This window comes from Camelus dromedarius, chromosome 5 (genome assembly GCF_036321535.1).
Source record: "Camelus dromedarius isolate mCamDro1 chromosome 5, mCamDro1.pat, whole genome shotgun sequence".
Classification (NCBI taxonomy): Eukaryota; Metazoa; Chordata; class Mammalia; order Artiodactyla; family Camelidae; genus Camelus; species Camelus dromedarius.
Window position 1 is genome coordinate 64,737,906 of NC_087440.1, and position 22,280 is coordinate 64,760,185.

The following is a 22,280-nucleotide window of genomic DNA, read 5'->3' on the forward strand; positions in this document are numbered from 1 at the left end:
TAATTTTCAAGTGAAGATTCTTTTGATTACTTGGGAAGCATAAGTGGACCAAATGGCTTTTAAATTAAATGTTGAAACTTTGCAGAGATGGTGGTATTTGGGTCTAAAGCTAAAATTTGGGTCTGGTGTTGATTGTTTCTGGATTCTTCCTTTAGAAGATTCAGCTTCATTCCTTTAGAAACTTAATCCTATTTGTTTCCCTGTTACTGTCTTAGGTTCTCACCCAGAGAAATAGACTTTCAGAAAAGGTAATGTGAGAAATCAATTAGACCACCAGAGTATAGTTTCTTAGCAATCATATTTTCTGTACTTTTCAGATTGTATCTAACAAAAGTGCAGGTTTCATGAATAAAGGTCTTATAAATCCTGCTCTGTGTCTCTCTTCTCATGTGAAATGAACTTGATATTAAATATACAACTCTTAATAAGTTATTCCCTCATTCTTAAAGTGGCATGGAGTAATTATAATTTAAACTCTCAACTTGATTTTGGTAACCCTCTAATTTTAAAAGTTAACACACTGTTGAAATTAATTTTTCCTTCCTCCCAAAGATAACTTCCTAGGGACGGAAAGGCATCTGGTCTTTCCCACTTCTTGTGAGGTATTATGTAAACGCAACCACTTGCAGTATCACTTTCTGCTTTGTATCTTTTATCATCAAGGGCACTGGACTTGCTTCTGGAGGCATGCACTGTGAATGACAAAGCCACACAATGGTTTAGCTGCAGCAGGCCTTAGAGATCATCCATTTGGAACTCTTCTTTTTACAGATGAGGAAACAAAGGCTCTGGGATGTTAAGTGACTTGCTTAAGATTACACAGCTAGTCCGTGGTAGAGCCTAAGCTGAATCCTGAGTCTTTTGACAGCACGTCCGAGGCACTTTGTACTGTGCCTTATGGGTTTTCCTTATCTAGTGAGGCAAGATGCTCATTTCCATGCCCTCATTGTTGAAACTGACTATCAGAGTTGTGTGAGTTGAAAGCTTTGGGTGGCTAAAATGTAAAACACACATTCAAGATGTAAAGATTTAAATACACTACATTATTCTTTAACTAGAGAGCTAGACACTAGGTACAATGTAGATGCCACAGGGAAACAACTATGAGGTGCCTCTCAGTTAATGAGGAAAGTGAGGTTTTTGCTTAGAGAGTTAAACAAGAAATCAGTATCCACAGGGTCACAGTGGATATTTACAAAGGAGTCTTAAACAGTATGATGCCAAAGGAAAAAAGATGACTCTAAAACTAAACAGCATGTATTAACATTCCAAAGAAAGAGTGTATCAGTCAGAAAAAGTGTTGGCCTACTATTCAGGCATAGGCAAGGTCGAATCACCAGGTAAAGTTTGCCTGCGCCTTCAGCATTGTGTACTTCAGCGGTTCTCAAACTGTAGTGTGTTCAGAATTAGCTGAAGGGCTTGTTGAAATAGATTGTTGGGCCCTACCCTGAAAATTCTTATGGCCCCAGAATTTGCATTTCTAACAAATTCCCAGATGATACTTATGCTACTTGGGGAACTCCATTTTGAAAATCACTGGTCTGTAGGTGTATTTGTTTTCTACTGCTGTGTAACAAATTACTAAACTGTAACAAACCAGGCACCTTAAAACAACACCTATCTATTAGTTCACAGTCCTGTAGGTCAGAAATCTGGGACAGCATTGGTGAGTTCTCTATTCAGGCTGAACTCAAGGTGTTGGCTAACAACATTTTCATCTGGAGTTCAGGGTCTTTTTTCCAAGCTCATTCCTGTTATTGGCAGAAATCATTCCCTGAAGTTCTGCTTTCTTGTTCTCAACTCTAGCCAGAGTTGAGGATTGCTCTCACCTCCTAGTGCTCACTCTCAGATCCAAGATGATGCCTTCAAGGGAGAAAGTTTGCTAGGCTGCTGACTCAAATGTTCCTGGTCTACATAGTAACTGAATTTCTCTCAGGAGATTAATACATCAGTATCCTAATTATATCTGTCAGTTCCTGTGAAGTTATTTAATGTGAATCTCCTCTTAGTATAAGGTCCTATTTTTGCTGTGTTTAATAGATTGGGCTTTGAGACTGATTAGCTGAAATTCAGATCTTGGATGAAAATAAACTCACCAAAATGAAAACCAGTGTTGGGGAGCAGACTTGGCAGCCAGCCTACTTTCCTAGGCATCATTGCTCTCTATTGCTTTACAGTGGTACTTATTCTTAAAACTTTTTATTAAGTAGTGTATCCTAGATTAAAGCCATGGTTAAAATTAAAGTGGAAAAGTCCTCAGAAATTCAGACAAAATTTCCACTGATTTTTCTTTAGCCAGTGTCTCTAATATCTCTTTGTGTGGGAATTGATTCTTGTACTAGAGCCTTGAGATCTCAGAGCAATACAAAATTTCTGAACTGAAGTGCGATGCTGAAAATAAAATTATAAAAGGTGAAACAGTGGCAACTTCAGTTCACTTCCCCTCCCCTGGAAATTCCTGTAAACATCCAGGAAGAGTACATGGCAGTAGCAAATAGTTGAGAGTTAACAAATAAGACTTTGGATCTACTGATTTTTAATGCCTGTTATATATGCCTGATGGTATGTGTGTGTGTGTTTTACTTCTATTTTCCTAGTTTTGTTTCTTCATCCCTTATGAAAAGGGATATCAGTGGCCCAGTGGTCCTTTAAGACAGATTTAGTTAGCTGCTTTTTAAAATACAACTCAAATATCCAAGTATGTCTTTACTGAATCCTTTAGTAAAGACTGATAATCAGGATTATTCTTAGCTCATTCCTGTGTTAAATCAGGATAGTCTCACACTGACAGAGAAGAAGACTCAGTCTCTATTTAAGTTTTTTCCTAAAGTCAGTGACAACCATGTCAGAGCATTGGTGATGGTAAACCTTTGCAGACTGAACTGAAATGAACCACATAAACCCAACAAGCTGAGATGTTACTTAAAATTTAAAAAGTAGTTATATAATTCAGGACAGGAAATTTTTATTTTATAGAAGTTAGTATGAAAAAGACGTAAAATTCTAGTTGCCCTTAAACTCAAAGTCTGCCATTCATCTCATATGCTTGTGACATGGACTCTGTAGCTACATTTACATAAGCATGTGGATCAAAGATGGACATATTACTCCTATCTCTGCTCCGGTCAGGCCATGTCTTGTTTGACTGTTTGGAAGTACTTTGACAAATGAGTTTACTTAGTTAGGAAGGAATCATTCAGATAAGAGACTGGAAATCAAGTTACCCAAGGTAGTATGTTCAACAAACTGGAATTACTTGGTCTGGAAAAGAGAACTTTTGGGGTATGTTTAAGTTAGGATTCTTTGTTTGTATAAACTAAGTAGTTACCTTAAACCATAACATACTTCATTGGAAGAATATTAAGTTTATAGACTTTAAGAGAAAGTGGAGAAATCAGGCTTAGAAGAAATGGGGGCCACAGCAGAGGTCTCAGTGAACCTGGTGGTCGTATTCTTCAAGGCTTCGTTGCCAGAGAGACCATGCTCCACTTTCAACATTTTTGACAAGATTCAGGCTAAAGAGTCTAGCTTAGGCGTGTGCTCACTCTTTGGCTAAAGGAAGGCGGGGTGCTTTGACTCACAGTCCCTCCAGGGTACATTCAGTAGGGGAGAGGTGATTTCCTATAAAACTTGGGGTGCTGTTACTGAAATAATAAGAGAAACATATGCTGTTCAGTCAAACAGCAGCAGATGTCCACAACAGGTTCTGTGACCGTGACCTCTGAATATTTGGAAAAGAGATGAGACTTGGTACAGATCTAGGGCAATGGTTGGAATTTTAAGGGGGGCTTACTATGTTTCAACTTGAGGAAGAACATTCTAACAGCTAGAGGTGTTAACAGGCTGCATTGAGAGGTTACAGACCTCTCATTTTTATTAGGATTCTCTTGGTTGCGTGTGGCAGAAATTTGACTTGTACTGGCTTGGTAAAAAGCGAAAATTATTAGAAAAATTCTAGGAATATCTCATGTGAACAAGGGAAGGATTCACTAGCCAAACTGTGGGAAGGGCAGACATCCCACTGGGTCTCAGAAATAGCTAGAACCAAGGACTCAAACGCAGCTGGCCCTGTTTCTGTTTCTCCCATCTCTGCTTTCTCTGTGAGTATTGGCTTCATTTTCTTTCTCTGCAGACTCTCTCACATGTACATTGTGTGAAACATGGTTTCTAAGAGGGCTTGAGTTTCACATCTTACAACACTGCAGAGAAACTCTGTTTTTCTAGCATATTTAGTGAGAAAAATCTTGCATAAAGGATCTGGTCCAGCTTGGGCAGATGTCCAACTGGGCAAATCAGCTAAGGTTAAGGGGCAGGGCACTCAGTTTGGTTCTGGTACTTTTCTCTGGATTGAACTGGGGTATGGGAGAAGCTTGGCTCTTGGTAGAACCATAGTTGAGTAAAGCAATTCACAGAAGAAAAAGGGATGCTTTTGTCAAAAGGGAATGTGGTGGGCAGATAAAACAGCAAGTGTCCATTGCTCTGTCATTGTCTGTTTCAAACAAAAGTTGGATCAGTCAGAGATATTATATAAAGGATTCTTATGTTAGTGGAAATTTGAACTGGGAGACCCCTAAGTTCTTTCCAACATAGAGATGCAAAGATTCCAGCTGCCTTCTAAATAAGGCAGATACATATTAGTTTGGGGTTGTATCTGAAATTTTGTTTTTCTGTGTATTTCAACCCAAGGGTTATTCTGGTTGGAAACCAGGAAGTATTTACCCAACTATTTTTTTGAGTTTGAGAGTGGAAGAAAAAACTTTATTATTCAAAGATGGATGTCCAGTGGAGAAGTCATGTATACATTAAAAAAAAAAAACTTAGGGACTTCAAATCACATACACATAAATTACCTTCAAAGGGATAGAACACTCTTGAATCTGAATGATTTAAGATGATTTTTTAAAAACTTTTTATTTTGAAATAATTAGAGATTCACAGGAAGGTGCAAAGAAATGTCCAGGGAAGTCTCTTGTGTCCTTCACCCAGCCTTCCCTACTATTAACAATCCAAAATGTTAACAGTATCAAAACCAGGAGACTTGCATTGGTACAATCCATAATAGAACTTAGTTTTCACCACTTATGTATGTACTTGTGTGTGTGTATATGTGTGTATATAATTCTGCAGTTATATCACATGTGTAGCTTTGTGTAACTACAGCCACCATCAAAATACTTAGCTGTACCTTTACCATAAAGCTCTCTGTAGGCACACCCACACCATCCCCCATTCCCTAACCTCTGGCAACCACTAATCTGTTCTCCACATGAATAATTGTTATTTCAGAAGTGTTAGATAAATGGAATCATGCTGTATGTGTCCTTTTGAGGTTGACTTTTTCCACTCAGCATGATTTTGTTAAGGTTCATCCAAGTTGTTGCGTGGATGTACAATTCATTCCTTTTTATTGCTGAGTATTATTCTGTGGTATGGATGTGCCATAGTTTGTCTAACTATTCACCCTTTTAAAGATATTTGGATAGTTTCCAGTTTGGGGCTAATATGAATAAAGCCACTGGGAACATTCCTGTATGTTTCCAAATGAAATTAAGTTTGCATTTCTCTAGGATATGTGGCTAAGAGTGTAATCCCACGTTGTATAATAAATCTATTTTTAGCTTTAAAAGGTGCCGTCAAACTATTTCCAGTGGCTATTCCATTTTGCATTCCCACTGGCAGTGTGTGAATCTCCTAGTTTCTTCATGTCCTCCTCAGCAGTTAGTCTTATCACAGATGTTTATTTTAGCCATTTTGATAGGTAGGTAGTGAGTTTTCCTTGTGGTTTTGATTTACATTTTTCTGATGGCTAATGATACTGAACATCTTCTCACATGCATACTTGCCATCTGCGTGTCTTCTTTGCTGGAATGTCTGTGCATATCTTTTTGCTCATTTTCTAACTGAATTGTTTGTTTTTTAAATATTGAATTCTGAGAGTTATCTTCAGAGTCTAGAGACAAGTTCTTTATTGAATATGTGGTTTACAGATATTGTCTCCCAGGCTGTAAATTGTTTTTTCATCCTCTTGACATGGTCTTTTGCAGAGCACAAGTTTTACATTTTGATGAAGATGGCTAATTCTATTTTAAGTAATGAGTGAATAGATTTTGCATATTTGTGATTGACTGACAGAATTTTAAATTATCAAATTACCTGCTTCACCTTCTCCTTTTTCAACTGAGACATGGTTAAATTTAAAATGAATAAAATCATTTAGTTTACAGTGTTCAAATGTGGAATGCCTGTGTTTGACTCTATCCTAACGCCTATTTTTTTTTAGTGATATCTTAATTAATGAAGAAAAAGAAAATTCAGCTCTTTTAAGAAGGTAGTTTCATTTTGAGTTTCAGCAAGATTTTATTACAGACTGGAAAGAATCTACTTGTACTACTGACTTTGTGAATAAAGACACCTCACATTACTAACAGTTTCCTCTCCACACAATCCCCAACACAGCAGTCAGTGCAGCCATATTCCATGTTGCTTTGTGTATACACATTTGGCCTTTTCCTTTTCCTTTGGGCCGTCTATTTGTTCATTCTGAAATACTGCCACACCTACCAGTGTGTCAGGATGGTGCTAGGTTCAGGGTTATAACGGGCAGCAGGATAGACAGGTGCTGCCCTTGTGGTGCTTACATTTCGTTCTTTTTTTTAATTATTATTATAGCCTTGCATTGCTTGACAATGTTTCATTGATTCAGTTAAACATCCTTATTTCCCATTTCTTGTTACAGAATCTTTCTCACTCATCCAAAGTACAGTGTGTCCAAATCTCAGTGAATGGTTTTAATGCTTTGGGAGTGGCTGCATTCCGTTAAAATGAAAACCAAGCCAAGCAAGTAATAGTTACAAGCATACACATGAAAATATGTTATGAGGAGGATAATCCTCATATTTAGTTACTTTCTTGCCAATTGAGGAAAATTTTGGCAGAGCCTTAAGTTACCTTAAGAGTGATTGAGGATTCTAAATATGAGCTCTCATAGGCTCCCATCCACCGTATTCTATAAAACGAAGCCCAGCCATCTGAATGAACCAGTTAATCAAATACCGTTTGTATAGGCCATGGTTCTAAAAATCTTGGTCTTGTATCATTTATAATAACTGTGATTCCATATTTATTTTATTGTACAAATGAGATACATTTCCTGTCTGTAAACTGGCTGTAAACTACAAATACTCCTCTTTGTAGTCTGGCTTAAATGTAACTTTGCCTAAACATAGAGGAAATTCCAAAATGAGTTCTAAAATGTGTTAGTTAAAAATCAAAATTAGTTAAGAAACATACTGAGTTGAAAATTTAATTCTGAGTTAAAGTCTTTGTTACCTAATATTCTTTAATATTTTGTTTGTTGTGAGCAGGTTCACATATGACAGATTGCAGGTAGACCAGCTGTATTTTAAAATTTTATTGTAACAAACACATACTGTTTACTCTATACTGGGCATGGTTTATGTTCATTACAAATGTTAACTTTTATTTAAATTAAGTTAGCGATTAAGTTCTCAAGCCTATAAGATAGATGATATTATTAGCCTCATTTTATAGATGATGAGACTGAGGCACAGGGCTAATATTATGCTTAAAAGTCCCCAAATCATACAGTGAATAAGCAGCAGAGATAGGACTGAAAACCAGTCCATCTGGCTCTGGAGGCTGTCCTCTTAATTTTTTCCTTCCATTTTTATTGAGATATAAAAGACATACAGCACTGTATACTTTTTTTGGAGGGGGGTAATTAGGGTTTATATATTTATTTGCTTATTTTAATGGCGGTGCTAGGGATTGAACCCAGGACCTGATGCTCACTAGGCACACACTCTACCACTGAGCTGTACCCCGCCCCCAGAGGCTGTGTTCTTAACCATTGCAGAATGGTCCCATACTGTGCTTAATCAGGTATTTTTCCATATAATACAATAAAAGCATTGAACCGAGATGTTTGAGAAAACAGTATGGAAAAGGAAATAATATATAAAAGTTTTGGGTAGAAGGAAAGCTGGACCTAGAATCAGAAGATGTGGGTTCTGACATTACCAGTGCAGGTTGGGCAACTTTGAGAAAGACTACTTACTATGTTAGTTTCCTATTGCTACGGTATCAAATTACCACAAACCTAGTGGCATAAAACAACACAAATTTATTCTCTTACAATTCTGGAGGTGAGAAGTTTCAGGTCAAGATGCTGGCAGGGCTGCATTCCTTCTGGAAGCTTCAGGAGAGAATCCATTTCTTTGCCTTTTCCAGTTTCTGGACACCACCTGCATTCCTTTGCTCCTGGCCTCTTTTTCCATTTTCAGAGTGCATTACTCCAATATGTGGTTCCGTTGTTAAATCTTTTTGTGTCTTTTACCCTCTTGCCTCCTTCTAATAAGTTCCTTTGTAACTACATTGGGTCCACTCAAATAATTCAAGATACTTTTCTCAAAATCCTTAATTTAAACACATAACTCAAAATCCCTTTTGCCATGGAGAGTGACATATTCATAGGTTCTGGGTATTAGGGCATGAATATGTCTGCAGGACCATTATTCTGTTTACCACAGTTATTTTATTTCTATGGACCTCAGTTTTTTCAGTTGTAAATGAAGGGACTGAATCAGGTGATCTTTGAGAATCCTTCCAGTTTTGAGAACTATGAAATTTCTAATCCTATACTTGAATTCTTACTGCATTCATCAAAAGGAGATCTTTCACTATTGAAACCTTTTTTGCAGACGCAAAACATCTTTTCATACTGCATTTTAAACTTAACTTTCTCAGATGAAACAGTGATAGGGTAAATAGAAATTAATAACAGGGAGAAAAAAACTAGGATGCTCATATTGGGGAGAGACGATATTCTTTAGGATTGTTCTAGCCAAACTTTGGGATCGACATCAAAGTGGAGAGTCCTTGTATAGATTTGTAGCAGTACATTGACTGATTAGAACTTTTTTATTAGAAAGTAATATAAAAATATAAATGAAACTCTATTATTAGGTTGCATTTGGCTATAAGTTACAAAACTTCAACATCAGATGATTTAACAAAAGGAAATTTATCATCTTGTTATCGCATATAATGGGGTGACAGAGTTGGTGACAATTCAACAGCTCAGTGATTTCACTAAGAACTCATATTCCATCCATTACTCTACTCTTCCATCTTTAGTGGATAGGCTCTGCTCTTAGCCTGGCCCCCCTCATGTTCACAAGATGGCTGCGGTATTTCCAACACATTCTAAACCAGCATTATCCAAAGACAGCAGAGAGACCTCTTGTACAACTTTTTTAGGAGTAAGGAAACCTTCCCCAAAAGCCACTTGACAGACTTCCTCATGTGTTTCATTGACAAGAATTCTATTACATGCCCATTTTAAAAATCAGTTTCAGGCAGAGAGGGAGATTGCCATGTTTGACTAGATTTCACACTGTCCAGTGGAACTTTCTGCAGTGATGGAAATCTTCTATATTTGTGGTATCCAGTATAGTAGTCACCAACCACACATGGCAGTTATTGAGCACTTAAAATATGGCTAGTGCAACTGAGGAACTGAATTTTAAAAATTAGTTTAAATTTAACCACATATTGCTAGGGGATACGATATTGGACCACATGGGACTTGATCAGTCATTTGGGATGGAATGGATATTGGGTAGTCAACTGCCATGTTTAATAAACAACTGTATCTTTAAATAAAATACTGAACAAGTGGTGCATTTGCTTTTAGATTTTCAGTCTAATTACTGTCCACCAGGGAGGCTCTTTTGGAGACACACAAACCAAATAAATAAAACCAGTGCAGGCACTTGCCAGGGCTAACAGTGGCGGCATCTCCTAGGTGAAGAGGTTAGCTGGGGGAGCGTGATATGCCGGCATGTGGCGTGGTGCGACTAATAATGGAAGTTGGGTTGGGTTATGGTTGGCTAGGAACTGTGCTGGTGAGAGACAGGCTGCTATTCTCCATTAGGAAGCTGGGGTTTTTGATTTTGTTTTGGTTTTTGGCTTTTGTTTTTTGTTTTCGTAGTTTTGTATTAATATATAATGCCTGCTTGCTTTGAAGGTTGTACAGCCAGGGAAATACATAGATGGCATCTAGGAGGATCCATCCATTCAGTAATTCTTTATAAATCACTTGCTATGTTCCAGGTATTACTCTAACTACTGAAAAAATATTAAACAGGACTAAGACTAGCAAATCAGTTCCTGCCATCATGGAACTTAGTTGTTACAAAACAAGTAAGTAATCTATTTCAAACTGTAGTAAGTGTTAAGAAGGAAAAATAAAAAGCTATATAATAGGTAGAATGAATGTAGTTAAGTCTTAACAAATTCCTAGATCTTGACTTTGTCAGCAGCTTAGGAGTTTTAAGTTTTTCCTCTGGGAAAAGGCCATTTGATTTATAGGTTTATTTAGTTTCACAGCAAACAAATAAACAAAAAAGGTCTCTGGATTAGCTATTTACCAAAAGAAAGAAAAATTAAATTAGTTCCCCAGAAGGCAGTTTATTTCTCTGCCGTTTTAAAATTAAGGTTTTCCTGAGACATTATGATTAGCCTTGCATGGCCCGATGAAGTTTATTTCTAGCTTGATCATGTTCTTCAATATCCTTTGCTTTATCTGGAGAACTTTGGCTATCTTATGTAAACTTCTGGGCTTCAGCATTCTCAATGATAAAATGGGATTATTATTATTAATAATAGTTAATCTCATGGGTTCTGGAAAGATTGGCTATTATCTGAATAATTATGAAATGTTTTATAAAGTTGTAGGCCAAAGGAAACAAGCATTTTTCATTAAAATTGAGCAAGTCATTTAACCTCTCTGGGTCTTAGATTTTCCAGTGTTGAAACAAAGTAGTTATAATATTGTCAAAATGTTAGGAAACAGGTCCTGTCTTTGGGTGCTGGTAGAAATGGGAATTGATATAACCTTTTTGGAGAGCCAATTTGCAGAGAAATTTCAGGTTCTTTAAAATGTACACATCTTTTTGCCCCATGAAACACAGTTCCAACAAGTGTTCAAAGTTGTGTGTTTATGACTTTATCATAGTATTGTTTATAATGGCAAAAGCATAGTAAATGAATGTTGAACAATTGGAATTTTGTTCAATTACGGTGCATTCCATGTGAATTCTATGCAGCTACTAATGATGCTGATAGTATTAATAGGTATTAGCAGAATTGGAAGGAAGTTCACAGTGTACTAGCATTTGTGATAATCTGCCTCTTCACTTTGGCCTGCTGCAATCAGGGTTAGTAATTATGATCACTTAAAAAAAATCTAGCAATAATGGCAGGTAGTTATTGAGCACTCCAATATCCTGGGTACCTTGCTAAGCTCTGTTCATATGTTATGTCATTGAAGTTTCATATTCAATCTACAATTTGGAACCTAATTTTGTAGATGAAGAAACCAAGGCTAAGAGGAATAAAGTAATGTGTCCAAGGCCTTAAATTCGGAAGTGACAAAGTCAGAATTTGTAACCTAGTCATTTAACTCCAGAGCCTGCGTTCTGAAACCATGGGCTAGATTGCCTCTCTGTAAACTACCCCTAGGTCCTAGATGGGGTAGCTATCACAGGTATATTGTGGAAACTCCTTCACATCTTTTCCTATAACTGCACCCTTATTGGAGAGTACTCTGGCCCAGGTATGTGGCAGAGGAAGGAGTGGTCCACTCTTTAATACAGGGGTCGGCAAACTAAGGCCAGTGGGCCAGTGCAGCCGGTTGCCTGTTTTTGTAAATCACGTGTTATTGCAACCCAGCCACACTTACTCATTTAGGAATTGTCTATGGCTCTTTTTGCACTACAGGGGAAGAAATGAGTGTTTCAGTAGAGACCACATGGCCATTTGTATTATCTTGTTCTTTGCAGAAGGACGTTTGCCGTCCCCTGCCTTAATGCATTAGACATCTGGAAGGATTTGCCCTATTACAGTGACTATTTTTCTTTCCTTAAAGAAGGTACCTTAAAAGACAAAACAGAGCAGTTTTCGGGTTACTGTCCTGCACAGGCCACAGGCATATAGGCAGTCACTGCAGGGTTTTCTGAGGAGGTGAACAAGGGCAGTCTATTTCAGGACAACTGAAGGCCCTCTGTGCACGGCTGACTGGCATTCTCTAACTGGGACTTCTTCATTGCTTTGAAACTCTGCCTGTTGCTGCTCCTCCGAGATGGAATGTGTATTCACAAATGAGGCACTCCATTAGTCATGGTGCATTTCCTGGGCCCTGGAGACAGGGCATGACATCACCAGGGGCCAATGAGAAAGGATCCTCTGTCGCACAAGCCCTGGAACCTCTTTAGAGGACTGTGTAGAGCAGTGTTCTGTTCCTAGCCCTCAGGGTGTGATTTGAGACTGCCTTCCTCATCCAGCCTTATTCTGGGCACAAACGTCTAGCTTCCAGATCCGAGAGGCCAGGACAAGTTTGAAAATCTGCAGAGCTAGAGGCAGATTCCCATTTAGTATGTTTTTCCAGGGCTCGGGTTTTTAGTCCCACAGTTTTCCACTCTTAATGACGTTGTTACTTCATGTGGTGAAGGGTGGGTGGTGAAGGACGCAGTCTGCGTTAGATAAAAGACACTTGGCAGCTGGAATTGCTGGGTAAGTATAGGTTGGTACCACAACAAAATCAGAAACATATTTTGCCGTTTTGTTACATTGCTTTTGTGTGTAGTTTAACATAATAAAACAACATCTTTTAACAGCAAAGGCTCCTAGCAGAATTAGTGTGGCTTAGAATAGGCCAATTACCAAAGGAACTTTACTGAGGGGATTAGTAACTCATTAGATCTTTTATCTTCAAGAAGAAAAGGAACTTTTGTTTTCAATCCTCTTTTCTTAGAATTTAAGTATTTTAGATATACCCTCCCCTCTACCAGCTCCCCCTTCCTAATTTATATATTTATTTATTTATGGAAAATAATTTATGGAATTTAGTCTCAAGGATAACTGTTAATTCTGTGTATCGGAAAGTTTATTGAAAAACTTGTTTTCTAACTGGTAGTAAATAGCTCAATCTCTTGCTAACAAGCCATAGTTGTAATATTTCCCCTTTAAAAATTATTCAAGGAAACTGAGAGTCAAGACCCAATGTGAAAATACATAGACTGTTATAGTTTAATTCAGGAATTGAATCCAAAACTTGTGTTTTCCAATCTTCATAGGCAATCTATGGTTGAAGGAGAAAGAGTCCTTTAGTATTTTTTCATGCTTGAATCCTTTTTGATGAAGTCTAAGAGAGATTATGAGACACAGCTGTTTTTGTCAGTATATTATCTGTGGCTGCTGTAAACTGCAAATGATGCCACCCCACTGTTAGAGGGAAAGAAAATCCTTCTTGTTTCTTAAAAAATGGAGATGATGACTTTTTTTGTTAATTATAGAGGCTTTTTATTTTTAAAAAATCACTTGAAAGCATATGAATTTGATCCTATTTCCTAAGAACAAATATACCAGTAATTAAAGGAATTCCCTCTAGAACTGGGCAATATACTGTATAAGAGGCACTTTTTAGCACTTCAGAGATCCTCCCTCAAAGATCTTTGTGCAGTTTAAGGCATTAATTATTAAATTTCAAAACATTTCTGGTATTTTTAAATAATACATACATACACACACACACACATACATATATATATTTAGCCTTTATAGATGAGAAAACTGAGTTATAGAAAGGTTGAATCTTCTACCTTGTGTCTTTCATAGAAGCAGACATTGAATGCATAAATCATTCTTATCAAAGTCCTCAAGAGGACATTCTTCTATGTCTTTCCATGAAGTTGTTCTTGTTTTCCTTTGATAGCTTCAAGCTTTGCCTCATTGACAACAACACTTGTTTTTCACAGCCCTTTGACTGGGACAGAAGAGCAGGGGAGCCTGGGCAGAGAACTGGAGTAGGCCCGGGGAGGGCCAGGTGCCACTGGGGTAAAAGGTGTGGGGCTGGGGCTCCTGCTGCCTGGCTCTTGGCAGAGGACTGAATTCTCCTCCACCCCATCCCCCAGTTTCTCACACCTGAACTAATATTTTGCCACCTCTCTGAGGGTTGTCATGAACACTGATGAGTTTAATGTTGAAAAAATGTGTCTAGCCTTTTGGAAAAAAAGGTCTGTCTTATATAAGCACACAATTAGTATTGGCCGCCATACCAGTCACAAGTTTCTTGAGTGGGCAGGAGGCACCCTCGGATTAGGTTAACCAGATCCTCATTTTGGTGAAGACAGACTCTGGAATGAGGTCTGCTGCTGCCTTGAGAGCACACATCTGGTTTGAAATGTTGAAAGCCAGGTGATCCTTAAAGCAGCTACACAGTCATGTCTCTTCACTGCTTCTGTTTTCTGCTAGTTTGGGGAGCAGTGGATGCCTCCCTCAGGATCCCTCCCAGAGTGTTGGCTTGCCGTGCTGATCATCTCAGTAAGCCCTAAAGTTTTTCCTGCAGAGGAAAACTCTCGAAAGGCTAGTTCAGAATATGATAGTGAGAGGTCATGGCAGATAGTTGAATTGGTTTGTGAAAAGTTCAGAATGAGTCATGTCACTCCTAAAGGCACTGGCATCAATTTATTACACCAAACCAAACACTGAAGGAAGAAAGCCTTTAGTCTCATTAAGGAACCCAGACAAAAATCCCACTTAATCCATCTTGCTTTTCCTTTTCCTCTAACTCAGCTGGTATGCAGGTGTAGGGCAGCTTGGCAGAAGCTTTGAACATTTGGAAAAGGGAGTCATTACTGAAAGTCACTGACACACACTTCCCTTGGAATGCTGCTGATGTCATGGAAAAATGGGACCTTAGCAATAACCCCTAACAACCAGAGCTACAGTAAACAGTAAATGTTACCTCCACCAAGGCATTGGTTTTTAAAGAGTTTTAACAGGCTAGGGCTTGCCAGCCACAACTCATAAAAATGTTCTTATAATTTTACCCTACTCTCTAAAAGCGCTGGATGACTGCGGAGGTTTCTCTGCCACTTGGATATGCAAAGCCAAATTCACGTCAGTTTCAAGGTTCACTATTCAGAATTTACAACACTTCTTTTCCAGTCCTCTTTGTACCCCCTGCCACGCTCACAGGGGCAGGCCTGGTAGATTTCATACTTTTTCAAAGAAGTCTCTTGTCTTACTGACTTGCCTCCATTTCTGTGATGGGATGAATCTATGTGCTAGGTTTTGCCTGGTGTTTCATTAGCCTAGCAGTTAACCCAACCTGGTGAATTCATAGTCCTTCAATTTGAAACAGTTGGGCAAAGTGGCATCCTACAGTTCAAAATCTGACCTAGGTGCAGAGCCAGAGGACAAGCTGCACGTGCTGTCCCACAGAGCTGTCAAGAATGGTGGCCGTCATCAGTTGTTGTCAACTTAAGAAAGGAAAAGATGGCTCAGAGACCAAGAGATCAGGGGGAATATTTCCCCGTGGTTGGCTTTCTTTTAGGAGAAGAGGTTGGAGGAATATTACTGTGTAAACCAAACTCAGCATGGCTTCTTTTAGACCTGTCCACACGGTGGGAAGAAACGGGATGCTAGCATTGCTTGTCCAAGAATTGTCAAGGGAACCATATAACTTGTCATCCAAACTGGATGCTTTTGAGAGTGAAGGGGCTCTACTAATAACTTCTCTGGGAAAATAGGAGTAAACCTGGACTGTCCCAAGCAAAGCAGGCACAGGGTCACCTTCATTGCTGTGCCAGGGCCCACGCAGCCCAAGCCCTTTGAGAAGGCAGTCTTCATAATGCCAGAGAGAGTGGACTTATTCATGCAGCCTGAGTTGTCTCAGTTACAGGAAAACAAGTTCACTCCTAGAATTAGTGGACTTGATAAGAACTCTGTTATTAAATTAAAACCTCAAGTAAAATAAGCTTGAATTCATAGTCTTAATTTACCCAGTTTTGAATGTTACTTTTATTGGTATAGACCAGTGATTCTTGCAGCTGTGGTCTGAGATCCCTGAGGGTCCCCAGCGATCCTTTCAGGGGGTCTATGAGGTTGAACTATTTTCATCATAATATTAAGGCATTATTTGCCTTTTTCATCCTCATTTTTTCATAGATGTACAGTGGACTTTTCTAGAGGACCTGTGATGTACGATATTGTAATGAAGAGCCAGATAAATAAGGACCTATTAAGCCAAACATTAAAGAGATTTGCAAGACAGTAAAATAATGCCACTCTTCTCACTAAACTTTTTCATTTTAGAAAATAGTTATTTTAATAAAAATATTTATGTTAAGAGGTTATGGGTTTATTAGTGTTACTTTTAAATGAATGAACAAATGCTTTAAAAATTCATCACCTTAAATTTCTAATGTGGTGAACATATCCCTCATAAATAAAAGCTCTAAGAGTCCTTAATAGTTTTTAAGCATATGAATAGGTCCCAGGACCAAAAGGTTTGAGAACCCTTTTTGTAGACCTTTCTCTCTTCTGAAGGAACATGTTGGTAAATTGAGATGATAAATTCTCTGCGAGAGAGACCAGCTTTATTCATTATCACATTTACTACAGCACCTAGCAAAATGCCTTGCACACAGTGCTCTATATAAATATGCATAGACGAAGCTCTTGTGACAACTCTGAAATTTACCATGTTCTCTCATGTTTGGGTTTTACATTAACAGTATTGTTTGATTTGTTTTAAGCCTTGGTCTTTTGATATTTAGTGTGTTCTAAGACTCTTTGTTAAATAATCATATTTTGACATAATAATAATGTCATTTTTTTCCTTTAAAAGTTTTATATCATAGATCAAATTCTCATATCAAACAAGTATAGTAGATTTAAAAAAACATAAAAAATAATAGAAAATGACTTACTAATTTTATTTTTTAACCAGGCTAATTCTTGTCTTTCATCTCAAGTGTCACTGTCTTCAGTTGGCCTTCCTGTACCTTCCCTGGCTAGTACCCCTCCCATGTGCTTCCTACGTATCCTTTATCACTGGAAGTACTCCTCTGGGTCATTCCATTCACATTTTGGTTTCCCCCAGTTAACTTTGAAGGCCTTTACATCAGAAGTACTGTCTTTAATCTCCTTATTCCCAGAATTGAATAGTACTTGGTAAGGGTATTAGAATATCTGTTAAATGAAAAGATACAGAAGGAAGGAGAAATTAGCTTAATTTAACTAGTTAGTGAAGCCTCTACCACCCCTAACCCCCCAAATTAATAGAGGGCATTTATTGCATCTTTAAAATATCACACATAGGTCTTAGAAATTATCTAGCATCTTGATTCCGTAACTGGACAACTTTTAGATCTTACTTATCAGGCTGCTGAACAATTCCTTTCTCAAAGACATAGGTATCATCCAGAATTTTCCTGATATTCTTCTTTTTAACTATCATGATTTGCTAAGTCAAAGCAGCTGAATTTGAGGCAAGTTTCGTGTTATTTCCTTCAGGAATTAAGTCATCTTTCTGGGCTTACGATACCCTGTGGGTGTTTTTTTCACTGAGAAAATTTTGGAATTCAACAAGAGACCTGTTCTCCCGAATAAGGATGCTGATGGGGAGGTGAGCAGACACAGACTTCATCTTGTAAGGGTCTCCCAGTGTGAGGCCCTTGTCGTGTTCTGTATATGACCACAGACAGTGCCAGCCGTTGCCAGCCCATTCTGTTTCCCCACCAGTGGTCAACACAGAGCCGCTTCTTTTTCTTACCAAGGAAACTGGGATCCACATTGATGGAGCTGAAGTCTCTCTGTAGGGTTCCTCTGGGGTTGTTCACGATAACTGTGCATCCCTTCAGGGTGATGTCCACGTATTCTGGAATGCGGACAGTCTGATGGTTGAGAATGGCCTTCATTCTCACAGTAGATGCAGCAAAGAGAGGTGAACTATTTTTTGTTTTTGTTTTTTAATGTCATGCTATAACATGGTTTCCATAGTACTGAAAAAAATATTTTTAGCAGAAGAAATCACAATTTGAGAAAAGAAGATAGATTAACTTTGTTGTGACCTTACGTGTAAACTGAAATACAGTCTGCGCTGCATATCCACAATGTGGAACCCATGGATACGGAAGGCTGACTGCACTGGGCCATGTTATGTGAGGGCCTTGAGCATCTGAAGATTTTGGTGTCTGTGTGGGAGGTCCTGGAACCAGTCCCCTGTGGATGCCAAGGGGTCTTATTTCTACTCGCAAACTCCTTTTCAGAATCTTTTAAGCCTTTAAAGGTTAGTTACCTGTTTCTGAGAATGTGATTTTTCTCAATATCATAAATTATTTCTATTGGCAAAAAAGGAAAAATCATGAAATTTTTATAATACAGATTAAATTTTTTATCATAAGTAGCATTGCATTCTTATTCATAGTTTTAAAATTTAGTTTCAAGTGAAGACATTCTGAGTTTTAAATTTTTTCTTTGAGTTAGAAATACTATTTTTTTAAAAATATCTGCTTTGATAGGGAGGGGCGAGATAGGTAAAGGGGATTAGAGGTACAAACTATTAGGTATAAAATAAATAAGATACGAAGACATAATGTACATACAGCATAGGGAATATAACCAATATTTTATAATGACTTTTTATGGAGTACAGTCTATAGAAATATTGAATCACCATGTTGTATAGCTGAAACTAGTATAATATTGTAAATCAACTATACTTCAATAATTTTTTAAAAAACTGCTTAATTTAATTTAAAAAAATTCTCCAAGGCCTGAAATTAACCTGCTACTTTGTAAATCAACATGGCAGGGTAAACTGAGTCCACAGTGTATTTGAGTAGCAGCATTTTCCTCATGATTTAATAATAGTGACAATTGTATATGATATGTGAAAGTCCAAAGTTTACAAAGCTAGTTTTTAGTGACATGCATTCTACTTGGTTTTATTTTGATCTTTTCTCTGAGGGCCATTAGTTATTGAAGTCTCCAGGTTTCTTTCTGTTGAGATGTAACATTCTGGATAATTACTTAACAAACTTATGTGTGAATTTTATCAGAAAACAGAAAGAAAATGTATTGCAATTCTTATCAAGTCCTCATTTTAAAAGGGCATGGTCGGGGGAGATGAGTATTTTGTCTGAGATCGAGGACTAAAGGAACACTGATTTTTGTGGACAGGGCACTGGCCAGTTGGGGATGGGAGAGCTGGATTTTGTCCTGACTTTACAACTTTCTAAATACTAGTGTGATGTCAGCAAATCACCCTACTTCTCTTAGCTACTATTCATGTCCCCATGTGTAAAATGAGGCTGGATTTGATGGTTTCAAAGGCCCCTTGCAGATCATCTAATTCTATAGTTTGTCTTGGACTCTATCAGGATTTCACGTTCTCGAAGCCTTTAGTTGACAAATAAGGTGTGGGAGGAAGAGACACAGTCTTGAATAACCAAAATGAACGGTTTCGTCCACACATACGTGCTAATCCCCAAAGAAGAAGAAAATGCGAATGAGCCAGGGGCCGAACGTGAAAATGGTGGCAGTGAGGAGAACATAGAAACAGCCGGCTGAAAGCTTCATGTCCTGGCCTGCCTGCCCTGAGAAAGGCGGAGACGGCCAAAGCTTCCAGGCAGTCGAGGCCAGAACCCCGGCTGGCGCTCATCCCCACCCCCTGTACCACACACACAAGCCACACAAGAAAATTGTCTCTCTCCCTTCATATTTGTGCATTTTGGCTACACTGCTCTTTATGCCAAGTCCTCACCTAATCCGCTTCCTTCCCGCTGTCACTGTATTCTGCCCGTTGCTTTCTGGGGCTTTGGAAGGCAGCTGCAGTCTTCAGCAGAGGCCTGGGGCAGTGGCCTGGGCGGTGTGGACTCTATCGGAACCAACAGTCACTTTTACCCGGTTCATAGGCAGTTTGAACAGTGTTCCCACTCCCCTTCCTTGGCAGATGTCAGAACTGATGGCTTTAATTTTTACCCCTCTTCTCTCCTCTTTGGGGAGTTTTCCCCTCTGCATTCCTCAGCCTTTTTGTCTGCGAATATCCTGTGGAAGATTTGCCTTGTCTTAGGTTCTTCTGCCAGGCTGCTCATCTTCTTCTTTTTTCCCCCAACATAAAACATATTTATCTATTGAGAGAGCTTAAGATGGATAACCAGAGCTTACAAGCCTAGAAATTTGACCCCTCCTCATCTCAGACAGAAGATCCCAAACCTTTGTCTCCCAAGGCCTGGAGCGCTCTTGGCCGCCTGCTGTCCATCCAGCCCCAGCTGTTGGAGAGCTAGTTTTGGTGTCCTTTCACCTCTGGCCTGTGACGTGTTCTCACGGAACCTGTCTGCATACATCTAGTCTCAGCTCTCAGTGATGGCAGCTGAGCAGAGAGACACTTGGTTCTCATCAGCTTAGAAAACTGAACAGGAATCAGGAAATTCAACTGAAGAATCTTGGCTGAATATAAGAAGCTATGTATTATGAAGGTTTTAAATCATTCCACTATTCACAGACTGACATGGCTAGCCTGGATATTGAAAGTAAACCAAAACGAAAACCCCACACAGTCATTGTCTTTTGTTGATAAACAGAGCTTTTTGGGGGCACGTTGGGTGCTTCTTGGCCACTCTTTCTGGAAACTCCATTGACTGTCTTGCTCTCTACCTGGCAGCACCAACCCATACTTCTGTGTCTTTAAGAGGGGCCCCGTCCTGGGCATATATCCAGAAGGAACCCTACTTCAAAAAGACACCTGCACCCCAATGTTCATAGCAGCACTATTTACAATAGCCAAGACATGGAAACAGCCTAAATGTTCATCAACAGATGACTGGATAAAGATGTGGTATATTTATACAATGGAATACTATTCAGCCATAAAAAATGACAACACAATGCCATTTGCAGCAACATGGATGTCCCTGGAGAATGCCATTCTAAGTGAAGTAAGCCAGAAAGAGAAAGGAAAATACCATATGAGATCGCTCATATGTGTAATCTAAAAAAAAAGAACATAAATACAAAACAGAAACAGACTCATAGACATAGAATACAAACTTGTGGTTGCCAAGGGGGAGGGGTGTGGGAAGGGACAGACTGGGAGTTCAAAATTTGTAGATACTGACAGGCATATGCAGGATAATAAACAAGATTATACTGTATAGCACAGGGAAATATATACAAGATCTTGTGGTAGCTCACAGCGAAAAAAAATGTGACAATGAATATATGTATGTTCATGTGTAACTGAAAAATCATGCTCTATACTGGAATTTGACACAACATTCTAAAATGACTATAACTCAATAAAAAATGTTAAAAAAAAAAAGAGAAGCCCCACATAGTTTTCAGAGCTTTGTGGAAAAAAATAAAACTAAAAGTGTGCCTGTATTTGGGTTTGCCTGATGGTTTCTCACGTCTGTATGTATTTTGTATTTTATTTCAAAGAATTTAAATATTAGTTGACGTTAAGTTCAAATAGGAGGGTCTATCTGATAAAATTCTTTGGTGATAGTGTCTTGTTTAACTTCATAGGTTCTATATGAAGTTTTTAAAATTCCTGTTGGGAATATAATACTACAAAACCATTTTTCTTTCGTTTCTGCCTGTTTTTGTCAATCCTGAACTTCCTTAGCTATTTAATTTCTAATGCTCAGTTAACCCTTCTTTCACTCATCCTTTCTGCCTAGGTCACATTTTTTGTGTTGTCTATAATTCATAGAATCATAGTTTGATAAAGCATTAGTGCTGGAAGGGCCCTTAGACGTTAACTACCCACACTTCATTCTATAGATGAGAAAAATCCTACAAAAGGAACAGAATTAGGCCAACATCACATACCTGCCAGAGCCTAGAATCACAAGTGTTTTTCCACTATATTACTCCAGATTCCATGTGTCAGGAATTTTCCAAAGCACTAGGCTAGTAATAACTACTTCAGCAGACAGGGAGTGCATCCTACTAGAAAGGGCAGAGATTTTGGAGCCAGATTTGGGTTTGAATATCTCATTCTGCCGTGTACTGGCAAGGTAAATTGGGCAAGCAACTAAACTTTTAGAGACTCTTATTTCTTCCTCTGTAATATGGGAATAATAATAATACATTAGGGTTATTGTGATATTGTATAATCTGTATAGTGTGCCTGTTATACACATTGTGTTCAACAAATTATTATTATAAAGATCTACAGATCATAGGAAAATGTTACATCATATGTATAAATAATAATTTTAAGTAGTTATCTATAATTGGCTATTGTGAGCCTTCTTATTCAATAGTATTCTCCTAAATTTAGCATTAAAGTATGAATGGACTGAGTTGTCTGGAAATGAATTCCTGAAAGTTATTTATACCATGACAGTGAATCATGTATTTCCCTTTTCTTTATGACTTTCATCTGTACTTAGCTGCAGTGTATC

General features: G+C 38.3%; 1 protein-coding gene and 1 pseudogene across 5 annotated transcripts in view; one reads left to right on the top strand and one right to left on the bottom strand.

The window, feature by feature from the left end:
• RAD51B (RAD51 paralog B) overlaps window positions 1-22,280 on the top strand; it is a 697,181-nt gene that overhangs the window by 202,442 nt on the left and 472,459 nt on the right. The gene's annotated exons all lie outside the window — the stretch shown is intronic.
• On the bottom strand, window positions 17,240-17,786 carry LOC105086161 (large ribosomal subunit protein uL6-like; annotated as a pseudogene).